This window comes from Oncorhynchus mykiss, chromosome 27 (genome assembly GCF_057628025.1).
Source record: "Oncorhynchus mykiss isolate SJ-2025 chromosome 27, ASM5762802v1, whole genome shotgun sequence".
NCBI lineage: Eukaryota > Metazoa > Chordata > Actinopteri > Salmoniformes > Salmonidae > Oncorhynchus > Oncorhynchus mykiss.
The window spans coordinates 44472501-44485607 of NC_143048.1; the positions used below are offsets into that span (position 1 = coordinate 44472501).

Genomic DNA, 13107 nt, shown 5'->3' on the forward strand with positions numbered 1-13107 from the left:
TTGCCCTCTTTGGGTACAGCAAGCCCCATCCCCCTCTCCCTGTCCCCTACACCCAGGCTGCTGTGGTCAGAGAGAGGTCGTAAATTCCTGGAGGAGATTATCTCCTCATGGCCACAGTATAGAGAGAGAGAGTAGAGTTTTCATAGAAGAGAACAAAGGAATTTCTTCCACCTCACAGAACTTGAGGTCTGAACAACATTTATGCTCCGGAGAAGGTATAAAAGATCGGTGAAGAATCCAGCTATGAACTGGTCCGTTTGGTACAATTTTGTGAAACTCATGGGAGGCAATACGGCCACATTACCATATATATAATAGCCTCAGATATGAGTTTTACATCTAATTCTTGCATAAGATGAATGAGTGAGGAGGATACTGTTTGTAAAATTGTGTAATGTGATTTTGGACTGTTTAATGAAGGAAACTCCAATTCCCTTTTGAGTTTAACTAAATCAGAGGACCGCCCATGAACACAGTTACGACCTGGCGTCATGAGGCAGCTTTTTCTGCTCTCCCGAATAAACCCCCCCACTTTGAGAATATCTCAACAGACCATGTTTCCCTCAATTACGAGAGAACAAAGGTTGCAGACCAGCTTACCTCGATAAAGAGAGGGCCAGATGGCTGAATCTTTAAACCATACCACGTGGTTAAACCCTTAGACTATCGATACCGACAGAATAAGAACAAGTCTTTGATATTAATTACTAGTCTGCAGCTAGGAATTCGGTATCATTGAACGCGAAGAACGACAACCGCCGAAACATCTATTCTATAATGACATGACTGAATGTCACTCTGAACTATCCAATCTAAGAGAGAGCGAGGACGGACAGACTCTACAACAGAAACAAACTTTTCAACAGCGATCAAGACGACACACTGAGCGTAAATATATATATTGATTGCAATTGTTCCCGAATGAGTGAGCGTTCATGTGCAAAGGATTAGCATTTCAATTGTTATAATTATCAACTCTGTAGTGACTTCTCAGTCGACCCCCACTTCCCTTTTGTCTAACAAGCCGCCATACCAGTTTAGCCCACTAGGGCACATTCCCCTATCATTTCTTGTAACCATATTTACTTTGTTTGTTTGTGTGTGCACTTCTGTGATTGTTTAGTTAGTTAATAAATACATTATTTAAGACAATTGAAGACTGGGTTCGTGCAGATAACCAACAATTTACGACGTTTGGAATGAGACTAAAGTGAGGTAAAGAAAAATTCATTAATCAGAAGACTATTGATCAGAAATGAAAATATCGGAAAGGTTATATTAGGAAATTATAACCTTGTAATCTGAATATTTTCCTTGGTGCCCTGACTTCCTAGTTAATTACAGTTACATGAATAATCAGTTTTAAACACGTAATATTAACTACAGAGAGTAATTTGATAAAAACTAAGTCTTCAATATAATTAATTAATTAATTAGTAATGATTAATCTTCAGTTTAATGACGCCAAAGCACTACACTACCCTCTACATCAAAACCTTCAAACCAAATCAACAAAATTACCAGAATGGATTCTTACTACCAAAGACTATCAAGAAAAAAAAGTTCTAACAAACCAAAACCTGCAGAAGAAACCAGAACCTGGAAATACCGTCCAACACAACACTGAGTGAGTAACGTTCAGTCTGAACCTACTTCTGGAGGCTGAAAGTAAAAGCCAAAAATCTGTAGGTTATTTTTGTTATATAAAGCTTAATAAATAAAGTAGCCAAGCTGCTAGGACAGAACAGACGTGGCTGCAACTTGAATTAGCACTGACGTGTGAAGTGAAGGGTGTGAAAACTGTTGAGCCAATGGCAGCAGAGTTTTACAGCCTCCCCCATCCAAATGCAGATGTCATCACAGTACAGTACCCCTTGGATATTAACAATAACACTGGAATAAGAGCTGCTTCCTGTGCTTGGCCCTCCTATGTTGAACATAATAAACAGCTCTCTATCCACCGGATGTGTACCAAACTCACTAAAAGTGGCAGTAATAAAGCCTCTCTTGAAAAAGCCAAACCTTGACCCAGAAAATATAAAAAACTATCGGCCTATATCGAATCTTCCATTCCTCTCAAAAATTTTAGAAAAGGCTGTTGCGCAACAACTCACTGCCTTCCTGAAGACAAACAATGTATACGAAATGCTTCAGTCTGGTTTTAGACCCCATCATAGCACTGAGACGGCACTTGTGAAGGTGGTAAATTACATTTTAATGGCATCAGACCGAGGCTCTGCATCTGTCCTCGTGCTACTAGACCTTAGTGCTGCTTTTGATACCATCGATTACCACATTCTTTTGGAGAGATTGGAAACCCAAATTGGTCTACATGGACAAGTTCTGGCCTGGTTTAGATCTTATCTAAATATCAGTTTGTCTCTGTGAATGGTTTGTCCTCTGACAAATCAACTGTAAATTTCGGTGTTCCTCAAGGTTCCGTTTTAGGACCACTATTGTTTTCACTATATATTTTACCTCTTGGGGATGTTATTCAAAAACATAATGTTAACTTTCACTGCTATGCGGATGACACACAGCTGTACATTTCAATGAAACATGGTGAAGCCCCAAAATTGCCCTTGCTAGAAGAATGTGTTTCAGACATAAGGAAGTGGATGGCTGCAAACTTTCTACTTTTAAACTCAGACAAAACAGAGATGCTTGTTCTAGGTCCCAAGAAACAAAGAGATCTTCTGTTGAATCTGACAATTAATCTTAATAATTGTACAGTCGTCTCAAATAAAACTGTGAAGGACCTCGGCGTTACTCTGGACCCTGATCTCTCTTTTGAAGAACATATCAAGACCATTTCAAGGACAGCTTTTTTCCATCTACGTAACATTGCAAAAATCAGAAACTTTCTGTCCAAAAATGATGCAGAAAAATTAATCCATGCTTTTGTCACTTCTAGGTCAGACTACTGCAATGCTCTACTTTCCGGCTACCCGGATAAAGCACTAAATAAACTTCAGTTAGTGCTAAATACGGCTGCTAGAATCCTGACTACAACCTAAAGATTTGATCATATTACTCCAGTGCTAGCCACTCTACACTGGCTTCCTGTCAAAGCAAGGGCTGATTTCAAGGTTTTACTGCTAACCTACAAAGCATTACATGGGCTTGCTCCTACCTCTCTCTCTGATTTGGTCCTGCCGTACATACCTACACGTATGCTACGGTCACAAGACGCAGGCCTCCTAATTGTCCCTAGAATTTCTAAGCAAACAGCTGGAGGCAGGGCTTTCTCCTATAGAGCTCCATTTTTATGGAATGGTCTGCCTACCCATGTCAGAGACGCAAACTCGGTCTCAACCTTAAAGTCTCTACTGAAGACTCATCTCTTCAGTGGGTCATATGATTGAGTGTAGTCTGGCCCAGGAGTGGGAGGGTGAACGGAAAGGCTCTGGAGCAACGAACCGCCCTCGCTGTCTCTGCCTGGCCGGTTCCCCTCTTTCCACTGGGATTCTCTGCCTCTAACCCTATTACAGGGGCTGAGTCACTGGCTTACTGGGGCTCTCTCATGCCGTCCCTGGAGGGGGTGTGTCACCTGAGTGGGTTGAGTCACTGATGTGGTCATCCTGTCTGGGTTGGCGCCCCCCCCCCCCCCCCTTGGGTTGTGCCGTGGCGGAGGTCTTTGTGGGCTATACTCAGCCTTGTTTCAGGATGGTAAGTTGGTGGTTGAAGATATCCCTCTAGTGGTGTGGGGGCTGTGCTTTGGCAAAGTGGGTGGGGTGGGGACTGCTACAAAGAGGGGAATGTAAGCAACTTCATTTTCCACAAACATCCCCTGGTACAGAGCTATATTAACACAAACATCCCCTGGTACAGAGCTATATTAACACAAACATCCCCTGGTACAGTGTTATATTAACCAGACCATCCCCTGGCACAGAGCTATATTAACACAAACATCCCCTGGTACAGTGTTATATTAACCAGACCATCCCCTGGCACAGAGCTATATTAACACAAACATCCCCTGGTACAGTGCTATATTAACCAGACCATCCCCTGGCACAGTGCTATATTAACCAGACCATCCCCTGGTACAGTGTTATATTAACCAGACCATCCCCTGGCACAGTGCTATATTAACCAGACCATCCCCTGGCACAGAGCTATATTAACACAGACCATCCCCTGGCACAGTGTTATATTAACCAGACCATCCCCTGGCACAGTGCTATATTAACCAGACCATCCCCTGGCACAGTGCTATATTAACCAGACCATCCCCTGGCACAGTGCTATATTAACCAGACCATCCCCTGGCACAGTGCTATATTAACCAGACCATCCCCTGGTACAGTGTTATATTAACCAGACCATCCCCTGGCACAGTGTTATATTAACACAGACCATCCCCTGGCACAGTGCTATATTAACCAGACCATCCCCTGGCACAGTGCTATATTAACCAGACCATCCCCTGGCACAGTGCTATATTAACCAGACCATCCCCTGGTACAGTGCTATATTAACCAGACCATCCCCTGGTACAGTGTTATATTAACACAGACCATCCCCTGGCACAGTGCTATATTAACCAGACCATCCCCTGGCACAGTGCTATATTAACCAGACCATCCCCTGGTACAGTGCTATATTAACCAGACCATCCCCTGGTACAGTGCTATATTAACCAGACCATCCCCTGGTACAGTGTTATATTAACACAGACCATCCCCTGGCACAGTGCTATATTAACCAGACCATCCCCTGGTACAGTGTTATATTAACACAAACATCCCCTGGTACAGTGCTATATTAACCAGACCATCCCCTGGTACAGAGCTATATTAACCAGACCATCCCCTGGCACAGTGTTATATTAACCAGACCATCCCCTGGCACAGTGCTATATTAACCAGACCATCCCCTGGTACAGTGCTATATTAACCAGACCATCCCCTGGTACAGTGTTATATTAACACAGACCATCCCCTGGCACAGTGCTATATTAACCAGACCATCCCCTGGCACAGTGCTATATTAACCAGACCATCCCCTGGTACAGTGTTATATTAACACAAACATCCCCTGGTACAGTGCTATATTAACCAGACCATCCCCTGGTACAGAGCTATATTAACCAGACCATCCCCTGGCACAGTGCTATATTAACCAGACCATCCCCTGGTACAGTGTTATATTAACACAAACATCCCCTGGCACAGTGCTATATTAACCAGACCATCCCCTGGTACAGTGTTATATTAACCAGACCATCCCCTGGCACAGTGCTATATTAACCAGACCATCCCCTGGCATGGCACAGTGTTATATTAACCAGACCATCCCCTGGCATGGCACAGTGCTATATTAACCAGACCATCCCCTGGTACAGTGTTATATTAACCAGACCATCCCCTGGCACAGTGCTATATTAACCAGACCATCCCCTGGCATGGCACAGTGTTATATTAACCAGACCATCCCCTGGCACAGTGCTATATTAACCAGACCATCCCCTGGCATGGCACAGTGTTATATTAACCAGACCATCCCCTGGCACAGTGTTATATTAACCAGACCATCCCCTGGCACAGTGCTATATTAACCAGACCATCCCCTGGCATGGCACAGTGTTATATTAACCAGACCATCCCCTGGCACAGAGCTATATTAACCAGACCATCCCCTGGTACAGTGTTATATTAACCAGACCATCCCCTGGCACAGTGTTATATTAACCAGACCATCCCCTGGTACAGTACTATATTAACCAGACCATCCCCTGGCACAGTGTTATATTAACCAGACCATCCCCTGGCACAGTGCTATATTAACCAGACCATCCCCTGGCATGGCACAGTGTTATATTAACCAGACCATCCCCTGGCACAGAGCTATATTAACCAGACCATCCCCTGGTACAGTGCTATATTAACCAGACCATCCCCTGGCACAGAGCTATATTAACCAGACCATCCCCTGGTACAGTGCTATATTAACCAGACCATCCCCTGGTACAGTGCTATATTAACCAGACCATCCCCTGGTACAGTGCTATATTAACCAGACCATCCCCTGGTACAGTGCTATATTAACCAGACCATCCCCTGGCACAGTGTTATATTAACCAGACCATCCCCTGGCACAGTGCTATATTAACCAGACCATCCCCTGGCACAGTGCTATATTAACCAGACCATCCCCTGGTACAGTGCTATATTAACCAGACCATCCCCTGGTACAGTGCTATATTAACCAGACCATCCCCTGGCACAGTGCTATATTAACCAGACCATCCCCTGGTACAGTGCTATATTAACCAGACCATCCCCTGGTACAGTGCTATATTAACCAGACCATCCCCTGGTACAGTGCTATATTAACCAGACCATCCCCTGGCATGGCACAGTGCTATATTAACCAGACCATCCCCTGGCACAGTGCTATATTAACCAGACCATCCCCTGGTACAGTGCTATATTAACCAGACCATCCCCTGGCACAGTGCTATATTAACCAGACCAAAACCTGGTACAGTGCTATATTAACCAGACCATCCCCTGGCACAGTGCTATATTAACCAGACCATCCCCTGGCATGGCACAGTGCTATATTAACCAGACCATCCCCTGGCATGGTACAGTGCTATATTAACCAGACCATCCCCTGGCACAGTGCTATATTAACCAGACCATCCCCTGGCATGGCACAGTGTTATATTAACCAGACCATCCCCTGGTACAGTGCTATATCAACCAGACCATCCCCTGGTACAGTGCTATATTAACACAAACATCCCCTGGCACAGTGTTATATTAACCAGACCATCCCCTGGTACAGTGCTATATTAACACAAACATCCCCTGGCACAGTGTTATATTAACCAGACCATCCCCTGGCATGGCACAGTGTTATATTAACCAGACCATCCCCTGGTACAGTGCTATATCAACCAGACCATCCCCTGGTACAGTGCTATATTAACACAAACATCCCCTGGCACAGTGCTATATTAACCAGATCATCCCCTGGCACAGTGTTATATTAACCAGACCATCCCCTGGCACAGTGTTATATTAACCAGACCATCCCCTGGCACAGTACTATATTAACACAAACATCCCCTGGCACAGTGTTATATTAACCAGACCATCCCCTGGTACAGTGCTATATTAACCAGACCATCCCCTGGCACAGTGTTATATTAACCAGACCATCCCCTGGTACAGTACTATATTAACCAGACCATCCCCTGGTACAGTGTTATATTAACCAGACCATCCCCTGGCACAGTGTTATATTAACCAGACCATCCCCTGGTACAGTGCTATATTAACCAGACCATCCCCTGGTACAGTGCTATATTAACCAGACCATCCCCTGACACAGTGCTATATTAACCAGACCATCCCCTGGCACAGTGCTATATTAACCAGACCATCCCCTGGCACAGTGCTATATTAACCAGACCATCCCCTGGTACAGTGTTATATTAACCAGACCATCCCCTGGTACAGTGCTATATTAACCAGACCATCCCCTGGTACAGTGCTATATTAACCAGACCATCCCCTGGTACAGTGCTATATTAACCAGACCATACCCTGGCACAGTGCTATATTAACCAGACCATCCCTTGGCATGGAGCTATATTAACCAGACCATCCCCTGGCACAGTGCTATATTAACCAGCCCATCCCCTGGCACAGTGTTATATTAACCAGACCATCCCCTGAATTAAGTGAGTTTAAAAGTTAATTCCAACTCACTAACACACACACAGGTCACACAACATAACTGAATTAACACTTGACTCCTCACCATTATCGGTCACCACTTAGTTGACAGTTCTAATTAACAGAAAACCTAGGAATGCACTCACTGCCTTATCTAAAACACCCCAGAGCTCAGTTTTGTCGGTTCAACCATAGGTTAACGACCCTATCTGTTTACTTAACCCACTCCTCTCCAGACTAGTTTGGAATGGTGTTTGTTATATTTAATTACTCCTTGTTCGTGTCACACAATCCCTTCTTATGAACTCATAATGTTAATCAGATATAATAAAACAGAGTATAAGTTTACTTAGTTACAGTTCTAAAAATGGAGATATTGTTTAGTCAATAATTCATAATATTCCTAACAGTATTGTCCCAGGGTGGAAACTCAGAATACTAGACATTGAGGAAATGGAAACAACCTCTGTCAACATGTACAAGTCTGGGACAGTAATGGTGCAGGGCATCCTCATGCAGTTCCAGTAGGACGTTTACAGGGTCAAAGAGAGAGAACACAGCAGAAAAGGTTCTCTCTCTGTGACAACTCCCCCATCCTGAGTGAGTCTGCTCACACCTCTTCAAAATGTCCTGCAGACAAAGATAGTCACCCCCCCCCCCCGTCCCTGTCCCTGTCCCCTGTCCCCTGTCCCCCCTGAGAGAGCTGACTGCTCTACAGGCTGAGGTGAGATGGACAGCTGTCTGAGAGAGCTGACTGCTCTACGGGCTGAGGTGAGATGGACGGCTGTCTGAGAGAGCTGACTGCTCTACGGGCTGAGGTGAGATGGACGGCTGTCTGAGAGAGCTGACTGCTATACGGGTTGAGGTGAGAGAACTTAAAGAGGCACACATGGCACTGAAGGAGGAGGTGATAAAGCTGAGGTGTGACAGAGAGCAGGACACTCCCCCAGAGAAGCCAGCAGAACGGCCAAACTCAGACCCGGACCACAACCTCAACACCAACCCAACAGAGGACAGACAACACAAGACCCACCAACACAACAGATTCCACCCCCTCCCAACAGATTCCACCCCTTCCCAACAGACTCCACCCCTTCCCAACAGACTCCACCCCCTCCTAACAACCCTCCTGTCAGCTCCCCTGATTGCTCTCTTGACGACCCCCACACATCCACTGAGGACACATAAAAGCCAGAGAGACTGTGCTCCTCATTGACTCAAAAGGCAAATACATTCAAGAGGATGAACTTTAACCCAAACACAAAGTGGCTAAACTCTGGAGCCCAAAAACTAGGTATGCCCTGGAGGTGCTATCAGAGGACAGACTAGGGTCCCCCAACCACATCATAATTCACACGGGCACAAATGACCTGAGAGCCCAGCAGGAAAGGGTGGCCCCAGCACTCAAGGGAGTGATTGAAAAAGCCTCTTCCACTTTCTCCAATGCACAAGTGGTTATCTCCACCCTGCTAACACCCTCCCAGACCAGCGAGACACCCTCACAGACCTGCAAGATCCCCTCCTGAAGGACCTGCACAGAGAGAACCCACGCCAAGAGGACCTTTATCACTGACCTCAACCCAGAGTCTCTCAGAGCGTTCACAGTCAGCCCACTGACACGCCTATCAGACCACAGCAAAATCACAGTCTACATGAACAGAGCAATGCTCAATCATGAGGCATCAAAGCCAAAGGAACTGAGTAATATTAAGAAATGCTACAGATGGAAGGACTGTAGTGCAGAAACCAAAAAACAATTAGGCAACAAACTTCCTGGACAAAACGTTCCACTGTAATAGTGAAGGTGTGAACTTGGCAGTAGAAAACCTAAACAGTATATTTGACCTCTCAGCTTCAAATCTAAAAAAATGTAAACAGAAAATCAAAGAAAAAGAACAAAAATGACAAATGGTTTGATGAAGAATGCAAAAACCTAAGAAAGAAGTGAAGAAATCTGTCCAACCAAAAACAGAGAGACCCAGAAAACCTGAGTCTACGCCTTCACTATGGTGAATCACTAAAACAATACAGAAACACACTACGGAAAAAGAAGGAACTGCACGCCAGAAATCAGCTCAATGTAATTGAAGAATCCATAGACTCTAAGCACTTCTGGGAAAATTGGAAAACACTAAACAAACAACAACACGAAGAATTATCTATCCAAAATGGAGATGTATGGGTAAACCACTTCTCCAATCTTTTTGGCTCTATTACAAAGAACAAACAGCAAAAACATATACATGATGAAATACAAATCTTAGAATCAACTGTTAAAGACTACCAGAACCCACTGGATTCTCCAATTACATTGAATGAGTTACAGGACAAAATACAAACCCTCCAACCCAAAAAGGCCTGTGGTGTTGATGGTATCCTCAATGAAATGATCAAATATACAGACAACAAATTCCAATTGGCTATACTAAAACTCTAAAATTCTAAAAACCAAACTTAAAGAAAGGTTTGACTATGTACAGACTCAGTGAACATAACCTTGCTATTGAGAAAGGCCGCCGTAGGCAGACATGGCTCTCAAGAGAAGACAGGCTATGTGCTCACTGCCCACAAAATGAGGTGGAAACTGAGCTGCACTTCCTAACCTCATGCCCAATGTATGACCATATTAGAGACACATATTTCCCTCAGACTACACAGACCAACAAAGAATTTGAAAACAAATCCAATTTTAATAAACTCCCATATCTACTGGGTGAAATTCCACAGTGTGACATCACAGCAGCAAGATGTGTGACCTGTTGCCACGAGAAAAAGGGCAACCAGTGAAGAACAAACACCATTGAAAATACAACCCATATTTATGTTGATTTATTTTCCCTTTTATACTTGAACTATTTACACCGCTACAACACTGTATATAGACATGATATGACATCTGAAATGTCTTCATTCTTTTGGAACTTTTGTGAGTAATATTTACTGTTCACTTTTTACTGTTTATTTCACTTTAGTTTATCTATTTCACTTGATTTGGCAATGTAAACATGTGTTCCCCATGCTAATAATGCCACTTGAATTGAATTTGATTGAGAGAGGGAGAGAGAGAAAGAGAGAGAGATAGAGAGAGAGACAGAGAGAGACAGAGAGAGACAGAGAGAGACAGACAGACAGACAGACAGACAGACAGAGAGAGAGAGAGAGAGAGAGAGAGAGAGAGAGAGAGAGACAGACAGACAGACAGACAGAGAGAGAGATAGAGAGAGAGAGAGAGAGACAGACAGACAGACAGACAGACAGACAGACAGACAGACAGACAGACAGACAGACAGACAGACAGACAGACAGACAGAGAGAGAGAGAGAGAGAGAGAGAGAGAGAGAGAGAGAGAGAGAGAGAGAGAGAGAGAGAGAGAGGCACCTAAATATAAACACTACTGGCACCCAAAATCAGTACCGGAACCTATTTCAGTCCAAATTACTGATTACATGCTCTTTCATGGCCATTAATTTTACTGAGACTCATTAGAATTAGATGAGACTAGGATGGAGGAAGAGAGATGAGATATGGGGGTAGCCATTCTAGAGTTGGCAGCAACACAAGATCAAAACATACTTCTTTCAAGTCAGTTTACTTCTACCCAACAGCACAATGTGGACATTAATTTATTCTTGAATTGAATGTGATTACTAAGAAGTCTGATGTCTACGTTGCATTGTTATGTTGTTATGGTGAATGTGATTACTGGACGGCAGGTAGTCTAGTGGTTAGAGGCAGGTAGTCTAGTGGTTAGAGGAGGCAGCCTAGTGGTTAGAGGCAGGTAGTCTAGTGGTTAGAGGCAGGTAGCCTAGTGGTGAGAGGCAGGTAATCTAGTGGTTAGAGGAGGCAGGTAGTCTAGTGGTTAGAGGCAGGTAGTCTAGTGGTTAGAGGAGGCAGGTAGTCTAGTGGTTAGAGGAGGCAGGTAGTCTAGTGGTTAGAGGAGGCAGGTAGTCTAGTGGTTAGAGGAGGCAGGTAGTCTAGTGGTTAGAGGAGGCAGGTAGTCTAGTGGTTAGAGGCAGGTAGTCTAGCGGTTAGAGGAGGCAGGTAGTCTAGTGGTTAGAGGAGGCAGGTAGTCTAGTGGTTAGAGGCATGTAGCCTAGTGGTTAGAGGCAGGTAGTCTAGTGGTTAGAGGAGGCAGGTAGTCTAGTGGTTAGAGGAGGCAGGTAGTCTAGTGGTTAGAGGCAGGTAGCCTAGTGGTTAGAGGCAGGTAGTCTAGTGGTTAGAGGAGGCAGGTAGTCTAGTGGTTAGAGGCAGGTAGTCTAGTGGTTAGAGGAGGCAGGTAGTCTAGTGGTTAGAGGCAGGTAGCCTAGTGGTTAGAGGAGGCAGGTAGTCTAGTGGTTAGAGGCATGTAGCCTAGTGGTTAGAGGAGACAGGTAGTCTAGTGGTTAGAGGCAGGTAGCCTAGTGGTTAGAGGCAGGTAGTCTAGTGGTTAGAGGCAGGTAGTCTAGTGGTTAGAGGAGGCAGGTAGTCTAGTGGTTAGAGGCATGTAGCCTAGTGGTTAGAGGAGGCAGGTAGTCTAGTGGTTAGAGGCATGTAGCCTAGTGGTTAGAGGCAGGTAGTCTAGTGGTTAGAGGCAGGTAGCCTATTGGTTAGAGGCAGGTAGCCTAGTGGTTAGAGGAGGCAGGTAGCCTAGTGGTTAGAGGAGGCAGGTAGCCTAGTGGTTAGAAGAGGCAGGTAGCCTAGTGGTTAGAAGAAGCATGTAGCCTAGTGGTTAGAGGAGACAGGTTGCCTAGTGGTTAGAAGAAGCATGTCGCCTAGTGGTTAGAGGAGGCAGGTAGCCTAGTGGTTAGAAGAAGCATGTAGCCTAGTGGTTAGAGGAGGCAGGTAGCCTAGTGGTTAGAGGAGGCAGGTAGCCTAGTGGTTAGAGGCAGGTAGCCTAGTGGTTAGAAAAGCATGTAGCCTAGTGGTTAGAGGAGGCAGGTAGCCTAGTGGTTAGAAGAGGCATGTAGCCTAGTGGTTAGAGGAGGCAGGTAGCCTAGTGGTTAGAAGAAGCATGTAGCCTAGTGGTTAGAGGAGGCAGGTAGCCTAGTGGTTAGAAGAAGCATGTAGCCTAGTGGTTAGAGGAGGCAGGTAGCCTAGTGGTTAGAAGAAGCATGTAGCTTAGTGGTTAGAGGAGGCAGGTAGCCTAGTGGTTAGAAGAGGCATGTAGCCTAGTGGTTAGAGGAGGCAGGTAGCCTAGTGGTTAGAAGAGGCATGTAGCCTAGTGGTTAGAAGAGGCAGGTAGCCTAGTGGTTAGAGGAGGCAGGTAGCCTAGTGGTTAGAGGAGGCAGGTAGCCTAGTGGTTAGAAGAGGCATGTAGCCTAGTGGTTAGAGGCATGTAGCCTAGTGGTTAGAAGAGGCAGGTAGCCTAGTGGTTAGAGGCATGTAGCCTAGTGGTTAGAGGAGGCAGGTAGCCTTGTGGTTAGAGGAGGCAGGT

General features: G+C 45.1%; 1 protein-coding gene and 1 long non-coding RNA gene across 3 annotated transcripts in view; both read right to left on the reverse strand.

Annotated features, from left to right (window-relative positions):
- LOC149971325 (uncharacterized) overlaps positions 1-13107 on the reverse strand; it is a 381039-nt gene that overhangs the window by 63264 nt on the left and 304668 nt on the right. The window lies entirely within an intron of this gene.
- The window catches only part of LOC110519585 (small G protein signaling modulator 2), a 238621-nt gene that overhangs the window by 47572 nt on the left and 177942 nt on the right, over positions 1-13107 (reverse strand). The gene's annotated exons all lie outside the window — the stretch shown is intronic.